Here is a 19,084-nt window from a genome sequence, read left to right as displayed (position 1 = left end):
TTCCGTACCTTCTCACTTATGTGGTCAGCCGGAGATATTCTGTTATAGATAATCACACCTAAATCCTTCTCTCTTCTTGATATGTGTAGGGTTTTACTTCCTAACTTATAATCCCAATCAGGTCTTTCCCCACTTTTACCAAACATGATTACATGACACTTGTCCACAATTAATTCCATTTGCTATGTATTACTCCATTCATGAAGTTTATTTAATTCTTCTTGTAGCTCTTTACAAGAGTCTGTGTTAGTAATTCTCCTTTGTATTTTTGCATCATCAGCAAACATATTTAAATAGCTTTCATTTCCAATACTAATATCTATGTTATTTATATACACTAAAAACATAACTGGTGCCAGCACTGACTCCTGTGGAACTCCGCTAGTCACTTCCTCCCGTGATGAATAATTTCCTCTTATTACTGTTCTCATTTCCCTTTTTCTGAGAAAATCTTGCATCCAACAGTACAGTTTGCCTCGGATTCCTCCTTGATGGTACAGTTTCCATAAAAGTCTTTGGTGCGGTACTCTGTCAAATGCTTTCTTGACATCTAGATAGATGTGTGTGTGTGTGTGTGTGTGTGTGTGTGTGTGTGTGTGTGTGTGTGTGTGTGTGTACTGAGCATATCTCATTACGGCAATGGAGGGAAAGTGTGCTTGCTACCTTGTCACCTTAGAAGTATTGATATGCTGCTGACTGTGAGTGGCGTGTAGCTCTTCCTTCGGATGTGGCGTGACCAAGTATTGTAACTGAGTTAAATGACAGCAAACGCAGTAGTGACGTGCACAAGGGGCCAGATGCAGGGACAACGAAAAACTGACGATTAATACAGCGACATGAGAACTAAGAACGGAAATGAAGTGAAATAACGGGGATATAACATGATGTGAGTGAGGTAACATGAGGAAGTGAAGTGAAGGGATATAATATGAGGTGAAGGAGGTAACATGAGGAAGTGAAGCGAGGAGGGTATAATATGATGTAAGCAGGGTAACATGTTCGTGGTCATACAGTCATTACCCCAGAGGTGTTTCGTTACCCTGTGCTCTCACAGGATCCATTACAGTAATTAGTGACGCCAGTGTTGCCAACATATGGAAAGGCGATTAATATTTATAGATGGCGTGGGCGTTGTGTACCCATCGTAAAGAGAGTTATAGAATTTAGAACAGTGATCAATGTGATGGTTTTGTGTGTGTGTCCGTATGTCAGGACTCCATATTATAATTACAAATCATAATAGATAAATAGATAAATAGACAGATAGAGAGACAGATAGAAGCAGGAAGTCAGATGATGAGAAGGTATTGTGTCTGCGAGAATCGAGCAGTGCTAAACATGCTTACACACTCTTAACTCAAGGAATGCTTTATAGGCACACGACAACGCCTAGTGACCATACACACACATACACACATACTCACACACAGGCTTCTAGAACTTTCCAACCACAGTGTAACACACGTGACACGACCCCTGCTACACCAGAATTTAGGAAGAGAGCTTAGAAGGAGACAGGCCATAGAACAGGCAAGTAGTAGGGAGAACGAGCCTAGCAACATGGGCGAGAGGAGAGAGAGAGAGAGAGAGAGACAGGGAGGTAGCTAGCGGGACTCTACTTTATACTTCACTCATGTGAGAGATTTTGTTAATATTTCCAAGACAAATAAAAATAGTCCCATACTATTCTTTACCTCTCCTGTCATTGTATGACAAATGGGAACCAAGATTATCTACTTACAAACTACTCACGTATAACAACCGCTCGTCCACAAGTTCAATATATAAATAATCTTTAAAACTCCACTACAAGTTTATACAAAGTCTTTTTTTTTGTGACATTTGGTGGCAGCGGTGGGATACGATCCTCGTTTACGAATCAACAGTGAATTTCTACAAAAGCAGGCGACACTCTACAAGATTAGCTTCAGTTCTACAATGAATTCCTACAAAATACAAGCCCACGAGTGTACAATTGATTCTGCATTATCAAGAGTGAAAAAAAAAAAAAACTCTCACAACCAACAACTCACAACCAGCTCCTGATAGTATTCTCTCCAACCAGCCCCCTCCGTCTTCCCGATCGTCATGCTGATGTAGAGGTGAAGAGATCACATGACGTCTTGCAAGTAGTTTAACAAAGTATTGATACAAACAATCTTGCAATTTCTACGACGAACCAACGAACTTCAACCATCCACAATCAACTACAGGTAACAACTCTACAGTACGATGCATCTGTATAATCTTCTACACGCTCCTACAAGTAGTAGCAGTCTTCATCCAACAACGAGTAAATCACAAGAGAAAAGGACCGAGAAAACATCGAGAAAGAAAAAACAAAACAAACAAACGAAGAGTGAGATACGACTCACAACTCACAACAACCAGACCTCACCCTTCTCTCTCTGCTACATCCACCAACCTCCACCGCTGACGCAGGAGTGAAGAGGTCAAGACGACGAAGCAAATACCAAGTCCATATTCACAACTCATCTTACTCACTCATCTTCACTCAAGTTACTCATCGCTACTCATTCACTCACCACAGCTACCAGTGTGGGAAGTCGACGTCATCATGCGTGCTTGCTGAAAAGACGCCACGTCAGTCAACTCACCACCTGCACCATCACTAACACCATTCCCACCACGGTAAAAATTAGTGAGTTACATAGTTACTTCATTTATACGATACACAGTGATAGACAACACATTTTGCACAAACATATAAAACCTGCTGTATAGTTACAACTTAAATACATATACCTACTTCAATTATCTTCATAATTCAATCACTGAATACTTGCACCAACAATAAATATTCTACACTGTATATATTCATTCATTTATTATAGCATTTATTTACTACCAACGAGTGTTACCATTTATACCTACATAAAATACGTGTTTCATACATACAGCTATACATTATTATATCTACAAAGTAATAAGGAAAATATACCATCACAGTTACTCAGTGAGCGATCAAAAGAACTGAATTAAACATTTATTAATTAAAGCTACCTTGTGGAAACAGATAAATTAAGTTACAAGGAAAACCAGAAAAGAAAAAAAAAATGGCCAACACAAATGACGTTAGCAAGAATGAACATCTTCTACACAAAGATTTCCACACAGTGCTGACACATATATTGCCCACGATAGGTACAAGTGCAGAACAAGTCAGTGTATATAGTTAATACTGTATATAGTGTATATATATTTTTTTATATAAAATAACAAAATATGGGACTATATAATATCATTTTCAGTAATATCTGTGCAATATAAACTAAACCTTAAAAAAGGATCCCAAGGAAATTAGCCAGGAATTATGCAACCATGAACAACACCGAAAAAAAAAAAAAAGTAGACAAACGAAGAAAAACAAACTATAGAAAATCAATACATAAAAAAAAAAGGAAGAAAGAAAAAGAAATAGAGTAAGATCACATAACAAACAAATGAAAATCAGTGTAAGTGTTACTACAAATGCCAAAATACCACATAAACTCCTTCTATAAGTGAAACAAAAAACAAATTGTTGTCTCCACAAGCAAGTGGCATGGCACATCATCACATAAACTCCTTCTATAAGTGAAATATAAAGCAAATTGTTGTCTCCACAAGCAAGTGGCATGGCACATCATCACATAAACTCCTTCTATAAGTGAAATAAAAAGCAAATTGTTGTCTCCACAAGCTAGTGGCATGGCACATCATATCATCGACCGCAGCATGACCGGATTCAATGTCAGGACTGCAATTATTACAATTATGTAACTACAAACGATATGTAACAATTATGTAATGACAAACGATTGCATTATGTTACACTTGCTACAATTATGTAACTACAAACAATATGTAACAATTATGTAACAGTTGCATTAACAAGATGTAACTTTTATGTAACTTTAACTACGATTATGTAACTACAAACAATATGTAACAATTATGTAACAGTTGCATTAACAAGATGTAACTTTTATGTAACTTTAACTACGATTATGTAACTACAAACAATATGTAACAATTATGTAACAGTTGCATTAACAAGATGTAACTTTTATGTAACTTTAACTACGATTATGTAACTACAAACAATATGTAACAATTATGTAACAGTTGCATTAACAAGATGTAACTTTTATGTAACCTTAACTACAATTCTAAGGCCAACACAATTATGTAACAGTTGCATTAACATAATGTAACTACAATTATAAGGCCAACACAATTATGCATTATCACAATATTATGTAACAATTCATAAAATGTTACAATTATGTATTACTACAATGTAACAATTACAATACAATTATGTAACAATTCACAATGTTACAATTATGTATTACCACAATTCTGTATTACCAGAATCATCTTACATGTTAGGTGAAATATTAGACATTACTAAGGGGATGGCTCAATATGTAATGTGTAACCTAGCAGTATTGCCATTGCACAATTATATGCGTACGTCTGTTGTACATACACATCTCACAAAATGTCATACAACAACCATTGCATTTATTCAAATATGTATACAACTTGTTTGAAATGTAATATTACTGAATCATTGCAATTTACTATGAATGTTATATGTATACAATATTATAATCAATATTATGTACTAATAGATTAGCATATGTCACTGATGATTGCTGTCGGAGGACCTTCAGCTGTGTGGGCCGAGCAATGTCAGGACTCCATATTATAATTACAAATCATAATACATAAATAGATAAATAGATAGACAGAGAGACAGATAGAAGCAGGAAGTCAGATGATGAGAAGGTATTGTGTCTGCGAGAATCGAGCAGTGCTAAACATACTTACACACTCTTAACTCAAGGAATGCTTTATAGGCACACGACAGCGCCTAATGACCATACACACACATACACACATACTCACACACAGGCTTCTAGAACTTTCCAACCACAGTGTAACACATGTGATACGACCCCTGCTACACCAGAATTTAGGAAGAGAGCTCAGAAGGAGACAGGTCATAGAATAGGCAAGTAGTAGGGAGAACGAGCCTAGCAACATGGGCGAGAGGAGAGAGAGAGAGCGAGACAGGGAGGCAGCTAGCGGGACTCTACTTTATGCTTCACTCATGTGAGAGACTTTGTTAATATTTCCAAGACAAATAAAAATAGTCCCATACTATTCTTTACCTCTCCTGTCATTGCATGACAAATGGGAACCAAGATTATCTTCTTACAAACTACTCACGTATGACAACCGCTCGTCCACAAGTTCATTATATAAATAATCTTTAAAACTCCACTACAAGTTTATACAAAGTCTTTTTTTTGTGACACGTATGTGTGTGTGTGTGTGTGTGTGTGTGTGTGTGTGTGTGTGTGTGAGTGAGAGTGAGAGAGAGAAAGAATCCATTTTCTCTCTCTCTCTCTCTCTCTCTCTCTCTCTAACGTAGAGTCTGCATTATCTCCTTGTTTATCTCCCCTGACATCTCTTTTCTCTCCAATTCCTTCTTTTTTCCTTCCTTCTCTCTTCCTCCCTTACACCTGCCTTGTCTTTGTCATCTTTAAATGTTTCTTATGTTTTGCTCTTTGTTTTTGATCTGTTTTTGTTCTCATAATTTCTGACTCTCCCTGTGCCATTTCATGTCTTATCTTTCTGTCTGTATGAACTGCCCAGCACGCCAGTCTCTTTCTCTGTCACATTTTCTCAGATTTGTCATCAGTTTTTAATGCTCTGATGAAAAAAAAAAAAAAAATCTACAAAAAATTCATAGTATAGCAAATCATTGCTTTACAAGGGCTTGTAAATTAATAAAAAATTATTAGTTCGGTACAATGATTTTAGTTACATGTTCAGGTCAAAATTTAGAGGAAACTAAACACCTCCATAAGACCTGCCCATCCCTTATCCTTAGTTCCGTACCCAGCCCCTTCCCTTATACCCCAGTGTCCTTTCAGGGCCTCCCCTTATCCCCAGTGCTATTCCCAACCCCCGCTCTTACACCACAGTTACCTCCCCAACACCTTCCACTATCCCCAGTGCCCTCCCCAGCCCCTTCCTTTATCACCAGTGCCCTGCCCAGCCCCTTCCTTTATCCACAGTGCCCTCCCCAGCCCCTTCCTTTATCACCAGTGCCCTGCCCATCCCCTTCCTTTATCACCAGTGCCCTGCCCACCCCTTTCCTTTATCACCAGTGCCCTGCCCAACCCCTTTTTTAATTACCAGTGCCCTGCCCAACCCCTTTTTTAATCACCAGTGCCCTGCCCAACCCCTTCCTTTATCACCAGTGCCCTGCCCAACCCCTTCCTTTATCACCAGTGCCCTGCCCAACCCCTTCCTTTATCACCAGTGCCCTGCCCAACCCCTTCCTTTATCACCAGTGCCCTGCCCAACTAATCATTCCCACCTCACACATTCAAACCTAGAAGGAATGAAAATCCTACCTTGGAGAACCTTGATGTGAAGAAGTAGAGGAGAGAGTTAGGAAAAGGATGTGAGGAGATAGAAGAAAAAAATGGGAGTAAGGAGAGAGGTAGAGAAAGGAAATAAGAAGAGAGGGGAAGAAAGGGGATTAGGAGAGAGGGATAAGAAAGGGGATTAGGAGAGAGTGGGGAGAAATGGGATAAGGAGAGAAGTAGAAAAAGGGGATGTGGAGAAAGTTGGGAGAATAGGGATAAAGAGAGAGACAGAGAAAGGGTGGGTATGTTGAGATAAAAGGAGAAGGGGGACAAGATGAGAGGTAGAAGAAGGGAATAAGGAGAGAAGAGGGAGAAAGGGGATAATTAGAGAGGAGGGAGAAAGGGGATAAGGAAAGAGAGGGGAGAAAGGGGTTAAGGAGGTAGATGTGGAATAAGAAACGTAGGGTGAAATGAGTGGCGTATGTGTGGATTGGTTTCCCCCCTTCAACACAGACACTCCTCAAAGAAGAACAAAGAAGGAAAAGTAAAAGAAAGTCAGTAGCATATATCAAGGTTGGTGGTGGTATCAGTTTCCCGCGAGAGAAAAATGTTATAAATTTTCTCCACATTCTGTCTGTTTTCTTCGCTTTTCTTTCAAGTGAATGTGGGTGGATATCAGGAGAGAGAAAAATATAAAGAGAGAATTATATGTGTGTGGTGTGACCTCGAACAGCGTCTTTGCCTTTGGGTCACGTTAGGTTCAAAGGCTGGGGCTCTTGTGTGTGTGTGTGTGTGTGTGTGTGTGTGTGTAAGCAGTAGAGATAACAGGTGTGAAGGGGTAAGGTGAGAACAAGAACGGTGTTTAGTACAACGAGGAATGACATCAGCTGAGAACGGAGGAGGTTGAATTAAAAAAAAAGTGTATATGCTGAATACCGTATATCGAACCGTTTTACTGGTGATGATATTGAGAGTGTGATATAGATGGTGACTTTGGCCAGTTGTTAAGGTTTGGTGTGGGTATTTAGTGTGATATAGATGGTGACTTTGGCCAGTTGTTAAGGTTTGGTGTGGGTATTTAGTGTGATATAGATGGTGACTTTGGCCAGTTGTTAAGGTTTGGTGTGGGTATTTAGTGTGATATAGATGGTGACTTTGGCCAGTTGTTAAGGTTTGGTGTGGGTATTTAGTGCGAGTCGTCAAGGTGCCAGTGGTTGAGGGAGTTTCGTGTGTGTTTGATGTTACATTACCTCACCCAAAAGTCAGTACTTACGACCCCCATCATGGTAATGAGAGAGAGAGAGAGAGAGAGAGAGAGAGAGTAACGAAGGAAGCTTGTCAGAACGCATGTAATACTACCAGTAGTAGTTTTCCTCTCTATTTCTACTACCATCAAACGGATTTAATAAAGGACACTTTTCATAACAGAACAGATAAATGTAGACTGTTTTAACCCCTTCCCTCTGAGACGTTCCTCAAAGTAAAATAAAGTTGTTTAGACGTATCAAGAATATTAAAAGAAGTCAGTCGTCAGGTGGAAGGAGTTAGGCCTGATATCCGTGTTTGTCTTTGTACATCCAGGTATATATATTTTCGTTCACTCTTATCTACAAACGTCCAGAAATCCGACTGTATGAAAGATGACGAGTAATACTGGACGATGAACGTGTTGGGCTGTTTGAAGGAAGGCTTACATGTTTTATACTGAGTTGGTCTTCCAGTATCATCTGCTTTATCTTACCTTTTACCTCGTACCCCCGTTTTCATTCTCACATCTCCTCTCTCTCTCTCTCTCTCCACTGTGATAACTCACGATAATCTTCCCCTCCCACCTGTGCCTTATATCCCATGATTAATTAATCCCCATGACTGACACAAGACACGGGAGTCAGACTGATGAGGGAAACATATTTATGGCAAAACTGTAACGCGGAGAAACAGTGTGAATATTGGAAGATGATAATATATAAAAAAAAATTATTTACCACGGAGTTTGTATATTAGATGGTTGTATAGATGCGGCGCACGACTCTGAGGTTGTCATTATCGTACACTGGTGTCATCAGTGCGTCCGATTTCGTATCATATTATATACGTATTGCATTATTGTACACGAATATATTATACATGTATATTATTATACACGAATATATTGTACACAGATTACAGACGAAACTGGACACACTGTTGACTAGCACGTTGCCAGGGCACGATAATAACAACCTTAGAGTCGCGCAATGCGACTTTTTTTACAAGTATAGTACATCTCTCTGAATCCAAGGTTTTCTTCAGTCCTTTAAAGAGCAAACTCAGTAAAAGACCTCTGGCCATTCCCGTCCCTCTTCTGCAACGACTTGTCCTCTTCCCTTGAACTACCATTCCTCAGATACCCTCATATACTCCCTCCATCTCATTCTCGACTCTCCTCTTCCCTTCCATCCACCTCACCGTTACCCATCTTCCTGAACTCCTTCCCCCTTCTAGTCCATCACATACTACCCTTCCTTATACATCCCCACTTACTGTCTCCATCTCATTCTTAACGTTCCTCCTCCCTCCCATCCACCTCACCATCAAACACCTTCCTTCCTTCCTATACACCTTCTTCTTTCCCATCCACCACCTTCACCTTCCATATTGCCCTGCCTCTTCTCATTCCATTCACTCTCATAAACCCTCCTATATATTATACTCTACCATGTCTCCTCTCCACCTGCTTAATCTATCCTTTCTTCCATTTAGCCCTAATCAACATTTCCTTTACTTACCACCTCGCCGCTCCACCCACCTCTCATAAACCTTTCCCTTACTCCACACCTCCCTTCTCTATTGAGCTCTAATAAAACTTCCCTCTGCCTACCACTTCGCCTCTCCATTCAGCTCTCATAAACCTTTTCTTTACCCATCACCTCGCCTCTTCATTCATCATAAACCTTCCCTCTGCTCCCCATCTCACCTCTCCATCTCGTTCATAGTCTTCCTTGTCTTTCTTCGTCTACCTTGTCTTCCATTGGTCACGCAGTCATACACTCCTAAACGTACTCCATCACGTCATCAACTAAGTCTCTCAACGTTGTCTTCTTTTTTTCATCAACAACCACTAACCCTTCCCCTCATAATAACAATGGTGTATATACATGACATTTATGTGTAAAAAGATTACATATTGATTCAAAATGTAGGCTGGGAGACGACAAATGTACGAAACTAGAAGCTATGAATGAAAGAGAGGAAATTTATGTACTGTACGAGTATAAAGGATGACTGAGAGAGAGAGAGAGACTTTTTCATACTTCTCTCTTCTCTCCCCTTCTCTTCCTTTCCTTCCATTCCACATTGCTTACCATAACTTACCACTTCTTTATTTATCTCCCCCTTCTCCTTGCCCTCCCTCCGTCATCCCCTCTGCTTCTCCTCCTCCCCTCCCTCCCTCCCTCCTACCCCACCTTTACTCCCTCTGATGTTTTTTGCAACACATCCCAAGTTTCCGATAGACCTTTCTATTTTTGCATTTTCATCAATCTGAAAAAAATAGAAATAAAAAGATTTCAACATCTTCCTTATCCTTTCTTGCTTGGAATATTAATCATAGTTTCTAGATTCTAAAATTTATCACTGGAAAGCAAAACACGTATTATAATCATTTGTTTATTTTTACAGTATATCACGATTTTTGTTTTTCCTTTTATTTTTGTGAAATCAATTACTGCTTTTCGTATAAATTTGATTGTATCAGAGGTTAATGGTTAATTTCTTAAAAGAAAATCCTGGTTCGTTATTGTGTTATCATTTCTTAAGCTATTTAAACACATGACAATACACTTCTATAATCCTTGTAAACATTTTTTCTTCTCACGCATTGGTTACTGGTATTATTATTTACCATTCTTAGGATAAACTTGTATATACTCATCGTGTTTTATCCTTCGTCTCTCTTTTATCAGTTATTACCACATCATTTTGGAATGAAATCGTGTTGTTCAAGGGACAGAAAACATTCCACGAAAAACAGTTGTATCTGGCAGCTGAGTGTGGGTGGTTGCTGGAGGGTCCGTGTGTGTGTGTGTGTGTGTGTGTGTGTGTGTGTGTGTGTGTGTGTCAACAGTCAGATATGAGAAACAGTTTTAGACAGGATTATTCAGGAGAAAAAGCATTTTTTTTTTTTTTTTTATGGTGAGGTGGAGTGGGGGGAGGGGTGGGGGGTCAGAGGTTGGTAGCGTGTCAGCTTTAAGTAAGTCTTTCACTGCCTGTCGTCTGTCAGAGTGAACTTCATGGATAGTGGATGGCAGGTCCTGCGCCAAAGAGAGAGAGAGAGAGAGAGAGATTACATCCATGCAACGTTTCTTAATTGCCGTCTCTTGTTAAGAAAAAAAATAAATAAAAAAAAAGTCAGTTCAATGCCTTTCACATATATCATCCTAGTGAAATATAGCTGATAGAATGTGAGGTGGTGTGTGCGATAGAGCCATTTCATGTCTCACAGTGGACCTTTGTCGTGACGTATGACTCCAGCCAACACCATTACTTTTATCATTACCAGGTCTGACATTTTATTAACTATACTCAACAGGTTATTGTATTCTCTCTCTCTCTCTCTCTCTCTCTCTCTCTCTCTCTCTGTGCTTTTCCACTAAACCTTTTCATTTCAGTTTCTTCTCTCACTTTTCTCTCTGCTTTTTTTTTTCTTTTTTTTTTAGCTTACCTTCCTTCTCCCATCACTACCTTCTTCAGACTGTCGTTGATTTTCCTCTCCCTTCACCCCCACCACCTTCATTTAGCTTCTTACTTTTCCGTGCTTCCTCCTTTTCGTCCTACTCATCAACTCTACTCCATTTACTGGCTCCCTTCAACCTTTGACTCTTCGTCACACTGTTGCATCTTTATCCCTTTTCTATCGCCACTTCAATGGTCACTGCTCCTCTGAACTGTCTGCTTGCATCCCCCTACCACTAAGATGGGTGCATAGCACCCTTCTAGCAACAAACTCTCATTCCTATTCTGTCCAACTCTCTAATGCAAGAGTTAACCGTTACTCCCAAACCTTCTTTTATGCAATAGGTCAGCCCTGGAACTGTCTCCCTCTGCCTGTATTTCCTACTTCCTATGATCTCCAGTCTTTCAAACAGAGTGTGTCCAGGCATCTCGAAATGAACGGATCTTGAATTTGGCCCTCTGTTCTCTTGTTTTTGCTTTTTCTTTGCAGGAATGGTTTGTGGGCTCCTGGCCTTTGGTTCCATCTTCCTTGCATATAAATAAATAAAAAGTTTCCTCCATCTTACTCCGCCTTCGCCTCTTCATCCACATCCCGAAATTGCCCCACTTAAAATACAGACAAGATTCGTAAAATCCATCCTAGACAATTTACCTACCAACAAAGCTCCAGGCCCAGATGGAATTCCGCCAATTGTTTTGAAAAAGTGTTCCCCTGAACTTGCCTCTGTCTTAGCTAAATTATTCAGACTATGCATACGTACTTCTTTATTCCCAAATTCATGGAAAGAAGCCAATATCCACCCAGTTCCGAAGAAAGGAAATTCGTCTGACCCCTCCAATTACAGACCAATAGCTGTCACATCTTCTCTTGGTAAGGTATTTGAAACTTTAATTAATAAGCATATTGTTAAAAATCTTGAATCCAACAACTTAATTAGTGATAGACAATACGGTTTTCGCCACGAAAGATCCACCATTGACATACTCAATCTCTTAACTCATACCATCCATCAGTCAATTGATCTTTTTGGAGAAACTCATGCAGTAGCTCTTGATATCTCTAAAGCTTTCGACAGAGTATGGCACCGTTCCCTGCTGTCCAAACTCCCTTGCTATGGACTAACGTCTTTTGTTCCTTTGATTTCTTCTTATCTTAGTGACAGGAAAATAAGAGTAAAAGTAGATGATGTATATTCGAATTTCCACTCAATTAACGCCGGCGTGCTGCAGGGATCAGTTCTGGCGCCAACCCTATTTCTGGTTCATATTAATGATCTCTTATCTGTCACTCACAATCCCATTCACTCATATGCAGATGACTCAACACTACATAGTTCATTCACACTCAGACATCCATTCACAAAGTCTAATATCTCTACCTCTCAACTCAGTACAGCCATCTCCATAAATCAAGATCTATCTACAATCAGCGAATGGGGACAAAACAACCTTGTCTCTTTTAATGGTAGTAAAACTAAATATATACTGTTTACTAATAAACAGATATTACCAGATTCGTACATTACCTTCAGTGCTACTTATATTCCCATCTCCAAAAATATTGAAATTCTTGGTGTCTCACTTAACAGTGCCCTCAGCTGGACCTCTCATTTCAGATCACTTGCTAAAACCGCCTCAAAGAAACTTGGATTATTGTACAGAGTCCGTAACTTCTTCGCCGATGAGCAGTTAGCTATAATTTATAAGAGTTATGTGCTCTCTCAGCTTGAATATTGCTCACCCTTGTGGAATGGTTGTGGAGAGGTTGCATTAAGACAACTAGACAAAATTCAGAATAAAGCTGTTAGAATCATTAACAACCCTGCCATTACATATAAACTACCTCCCCTGCAAGTAAGAAGGAATGTTGCCTCCCTTGCATTATTTTACAGATATTTTTTTGGCAAATGCTCAGACGAAGTTGCGTCCATGGTGCCACCTCTCCATGCCTTCCCTCGTGCTACACGGGCATCTGGTAGCGCTCATGACTGGAATGTCACTCAACCATATTGCAGAACTTCTGCCTATCAGAATTCTTTCATTCCCCAAACTGCATCTCTCTGGAACTCGCTTCCCCAGAGTTGTTTTCCTCCAAATTTCAACCTACAACTGTTCAAGTCTAACTGTTACAGATATTTTATGAACAGAGGACACCAGTAGTCTGGTGTATGGATTTTTTTTTTTCCATTTGTTTTTCCTTCCTCCGTTCTGTTATTTAAGAAAAAAAAAAATCCAAGTCGAATCCATTCGTCCTGTAACCCACAAACTACAACTGAGTCGGGTCATTTTTTAGTGGTTGAAAACATTATGCTGATTGCCCACCGCATCTGTGGTTCTTCTTAATTTAACCCTCTTTAACACAGCACGAGTATTTATAATATGAAGAGAGAAAGGTTACAAGAAGTAAAGTACAGAGAATATGAAGACATTCTCGACGTCCGAGACGAAATCTGCTCAAAACTGAATGTACAGTATACTCTTCCAGCCCTTCAATCCCTTTCACTATTGCCTGCCTTACTACCCTCCCTGCCTGGCTTCCTTTTTCACCATCGTGCCAACTGTTCTGCGAAAATGCAACAGCCAATTGGAATGTCAGAGTCAACCAGGCTCTTTCAATATGTGAACACATGCCAGTAATGTGGCTACTAAATTTGGAAATCTTCAGCTGTTGCAGTTCTAGTGTCTGAGAGAAAATGTTATCTCATAATTTCTCATAGCCAGTGGACGGTGTCTGGGTAGACTGAGCATATGTGTATGACAAAATAGAAAGTAAACTTGACTGTGATACTGTTTCCCAAACTAATCACATTTTAAAGCGTATTGTTCACATTCTTGCACTTTAGTATGAACAACATTTCATTTCTCTAATCGTTGTGTCAACCTCGTCAAGTCCCAGTGAGAGTGAAGGGTTGGTGTTTGATCAACAGGCTGGAGTCCTACAGGATTATACGGCTTCACTGCTAAGCCTGTCCCGTGTTCTGTGATGCTGCCCAGTGCAATGCAGTATTTATATGTTATCATTTTCCAGTGCAGCGCACTATCCATGTCCATCATATTCCAGTTCATGTATTTCATCATTTGTCAGAAATTTTACGGAGGATGTGATGTCTGTTAATTTTAGAACATAAAAGATGTGTTCATCATTTTCCATTTTAGTCATATTACCAGGGCGTGGTTATGATAATCTTACAGTGCTATATGATGTATGGTAATGTGTTGGTTGTTTTCCACCATTAGATACTTCCTTATGTACTTAAGAGGGACGCCTACACGTGGTGGCACTGACATAACCAGGCACATCAGCACTGCACTTATACTGACGTCTATAATATCCCTACCCATCACCACACACACACACACACACACACACACACACACACACACACACACACGGATGCATGATGAATGAAAAAGAAACAGATAAGGAAAAAGACATGAAGAACTAGGAGGTATTGGGCGAGATGAATAGGGAGATACGGCAAGAGTTATTCGAATGGGAAAAACAGATGAGAGAGAGAGAGAGAGAGAGAGAGAGAGAGAGAGAGAGAGAGAGAGAGAGAGAGAGAGAGAGAACATAAAAACATAAGTAGAGAGGATAACTGCAGTAGGCCAGTTGGCCCATGCCAGGCAGATCCTAAAAGAGCAACTGAACTATTAGAATGAGATAAGGATAGCAAAGAAGAAAGCTCTCCCCCGCCCTCCAAACCCTCAAGCAGAAGCCGGCAGGAAAAAATCAGAAAGAACACCAAACAGTATAGAAAACCTGGCTTGGACATTTTAGAGGAAAGTGTGAAAGGAGAAAAAGAAACTGTCATAGTGTAACCTGAAGAGGAAAGTGGTTATATGATATTTTTTTTTCAGTATTTCATCCCACTGGACGTAAATCATAACGTATAACTAGCAAACACCATTACACATATTCTTACCAGGCCTGCTGTCCAAATTACACCAGACAAGTTTTTCTCTCCCCCCCCCTCTCTCTCTATCTCTCTCTCTCTCTCTGTCACACACACACACACACACACACGACTTTTATAATATCCGCCACAAAATACATTGTTTTGTGTGTCGTGTCAACGTTGGCCATAAAGTTGTGATGGACTGTGTGAGCGTCAGTCTACGAAACTGAATGAAATACATTAATTTTATTTCGACCCTTTTAAATCCCTGCTCTCTCCTGTCACTATCATCATCTCGCCTCTTCCTTTCCCTTCACTCTGTTTATATACTATTTTTTTCCGGTAGTTTTCTCCTTCTCGCTCTTCCTTTCTGTATTATCTATCAATAGCCAAACGCCTGAATCCCGTAAGTGTTGGCCACAAGCAAATCACCTCGATGTCTTCCTGTCCCCTGACACTTCGCTGCCCTCCCCCAGGTTCACATTCCCCTTTCTCATATACCTTTCCACTCTATCCCTCCATCTCAGCCTCGGTCACTCCCTTCCTCTCCCCCCCCTTCTACCTCACTCAAATACACTCTCCTCGTTAGTCTCTCGCTCTCCATCCTCTCCACATGGAAAAACTACCGTAGTGTATTTCATTTAACGTTTTGTATCACATCCATTTCCACACCATAAAGCTCTCTCCCCATGTGTCTGTCTCTTTATGTAACTCCACGTGCTCCTCTCAGATAATTCATTTGCACTGCTCTTACTCTTGACTTGTGTCCTTCCAACAAGATCCAAGCTTCGCTTCCATATGAGCTGGTATCACAAAACTGTCATGCAGCGTCGTTTTTATTTTCACTTCTCTATTTCTTATCACTGCTCAAAGAACTAGCAGCCTTTCTAAACTGTTATATCCATTCAAGGACTTTATCCTTTATACTTCCATCCATACTCATCACACTACCCATGTACTTAAATGCGCTCAGTCCACTGAGTGATTTCATTTCTCTTAAAGACCACAGCTTTACTCTTCCCTAAATTCACCTTTAGATTCCGTTTCTTACACATTCTTCCAAACTTATTCACCAAGCCTTGCATTTCCCCTTCGTCCTCACATAACAAAACATCATCTGCATACAACAGAACAGGAAGTTTCCAAATGCTGCCCTCTCTTATTAGGGCCGCTCCAAGATCAACTGCCCTCCCTTATATTTCGTTTATAACAGCATCCATATCCAGAATGAAAAACTATAAAGACATGACACATCCTTGTTTCAATCCAACATTTAGACAGCAAAATTCACCTAGTTCACGATCCACATGCACTGCATCCATAGCGCCCTCATACATACCCTTCGCGGCATTCAGCAGCTTCCCTTGTACGTCGTATATTCTGAATTTTTTCCACATCCCTTGTCTATCCAACCTGCCATATGCTTTTTCCAAATCCATGAAGACCGCATAGAACTTCTTTCTTTTGTCTAGAAACTTTCCCACTAAAAACCTTAAGATAATTACCTGATGTACACAATCACTTCCCTTCCTAAAACCTTCCTGTTCTTTTCCAACTGATTCCTCTGTTATTTCCCTAACTCTGTCAGTAAGTGTCTCAATATATACTTTTCATAATACACTATGAAGAAAAATTCCCCTATGATGACCACACCCTACTTTTTCTCCTTTTCCTTTGTACAGGAGAATAAGTATACCTGACTTCCTGTCGTCTGGGACTCTACCTTCCTCCCAGCCAATCTGCATATCTTCCATGTCCACTCCACTACTCTCTCTCTCTCTCTCTCTCTCTGTCTCTGTCTCTGTCTGTCTGTCTCTCTGTCTCTCTCTCTCTCTCTCTCTCTCTCTCTCTCTCTCCTGTGCTTCAGCTTTACATCACACACTCCATCAGTTCCTGGGGCTTTCCCCATTTTGACTCTCTTCATTGCTTCCGTTACTTTTATCCTACTGAAATCCTTTTCCCTTCTTATCTCTCTTTCTCCCAGCCATTCCCCAGCCACTTGTACTCGCATTACTTTCATTCTCTACGTATAACAGTTCCTTAAAATCTTCTCTCCATCTGCTCACTTTTTCTTCCTTTCTCCATTAGCAGTGTATCTTCCACTTTTCAACTACCTTCTTTATCACCTTGTCTAACTCTACCTCCATCCAAAATATTTCCTTACATTCCCTCCCCATTACACTCAGACTCCTTCAAAATTCCTCATCGTCACTCCTCTTATTCTCTCTTCTTAATGTTTTCACATTTCATCTCTACATTTAACTCTCAATTTTGTCTCTCAACTTCCTCCATGCCTCCGCATCCAGTCCACTCACTACATGTTTTCTTCTTTCTTCTCTTGCGCTTCTATCTCAGCCTTTCCCTTTTTACTCTTTTCTGTTCCTCCTCCTCTTTCTCATCTTTCTTCTCTCCAACCTCCTGTCTCTCTTTCTCCGGTCCAATTTCTCCTTTTGCCCCAGCCCTCGCGATCTTTGGCAATATTGTAGATGCCGGAAACAAGGCAAGACGACAGGGAGGAGGAAAATGTTCAAAAATGAGAGGAGGAGGAGGAGGAGGAAAATGAAAACGTCACCTAGAAGGAGAAACTTAGGTGAAAGGGAAAATACTTTGAAGTTAAAAGTTGACGGTAAGCGGAGTTAAGTTGGAGAGAGAGAGAGAGAGAGAGAGAGAGAGAGAGAGAGAGAGAGAGGCATGTAGGGATGGAGGGAGTAGTAACAATGATATACAAGATTAAGGCAAATTCTGAAACACGTGTTTCTTGTCTCAGCCTCGCAGCGGTTATTTCATGTTTACGAATATGACTTCCGGCGTCTTGCCAAGAATAAAGAGCTCTCTCTCTCTCTCTCTCTCTCTCTCTCTCTCTCTCTCTCTCTCTCTCTCTCTCTCTCTCTCTCTCACACACACACACACACACACACATACATACACGTTTCCCCAGCACTGGCACTCTGGCTTGCTTTTTCTCACTTTCATCTGCTCTTCTCTCCCGTAATTTCTGATGGTCTTTCTCATATTTTTTTCTAATTAACAGAAGTGGTGTATTATTTCTTTAACATTGTAGTTGCTATATAACCGGATAACTCTCACTTACAATATACCGACATTTATTCTGTTTTTTTTTTTTTTTTCCATTATTTGAATTTCTTTTTCCTTTATTTCTGTCTCTATGGACGGTCTTGTTATATTTTCTTCAATTGTTGGTATTTATTCTTTTTGATGGTTTTCATTTTAATTTCTGCTTTTGTGTGTGTGTGTGTGTGTGTGTGTGTGTGTGTGTGTGTGTGTGTGTGTGTGTGTGTGTGTGTGTGTGTGTGTGTGTGTGTGTGTGTGTGTGTGTGTGTGTGTGTGTGTGTGTGTGTGTGTGTGTGTGTGTGTGTGTGTGTGTGTTTCATCCATTGTCTTTCTCTCCCCTTCGTACTCTTCATCCATTGTCTTTCTCTCCCCTTCGTACTCCTCATCGCCATTTTCTTCCTTTTCTGTCCCTCTTTCCTCTCAATCTTTTCTCTTCCTGCCTCCCTTTCTCCCTCTAATCCAAGCCATCCAGCCGGAGTGAAAGAGAGAGAGAGAGAGAGAGAGAGAATCAGTAAATTCTTGATGATTCTGTGCAATACTGATGGGCAGGTGATGTATCTATATCTGGACCTGCCAGTGGGCTCTCCTGAACCCGGCACAATCGTGTGACGGCAGTTGCAACAACATATAAAGACATCTTAATACTGAATGAATTAATGGGAATTTGTTTCTGACTGTGTCAGTGTCAGCATTGTTTCAATAAAACCATCTGAATAGAACAATCATTATTAACACGACGTCCTTCATGGCACTGAATGGGTCACTGATGCGTACCTAAGTTTCTTATAGAGTAAGCGAGCCATAAATCCAACAGCTGTGCAAAGACTAAGTAAGGTGCAATGGTGGTGGTGATGGTGTGTTTTGTAAACAAGGCTTGTGGTGGTGGTGTGTTTTGTAGAAGATTGGTGTGGGTGTGTTTTGTAAACAAGGCTTGTGGTGGTGGTGTGTTTTGTAGAACAGGGTGGTGACGGTAGTGTATTTTGTAAATGAGGGTGGTGGTGGTGGTGG

Source organism: Coenobita brevimanus, chromosome 17, assembly GCF_032717465.1.
Source record: "Coenobita brevimanus isolate Jiangsu-jjx chromosome 17, ASM3271746v2, whole genome shotgun sequence".
In the NCBI taxonomy this organism is placed as follows: domain Eukaryota; kingdom Metazoa; phylum Arthropoda; class Malacostraca; order Decapoda; family Coenobitidae; genus Coenobita; species Coenobita brevimanus.
The sequence above is the reverse complement of the archived record's forward strand: the minus strand, read 5'-3'. Positions refer to the sequence as shown.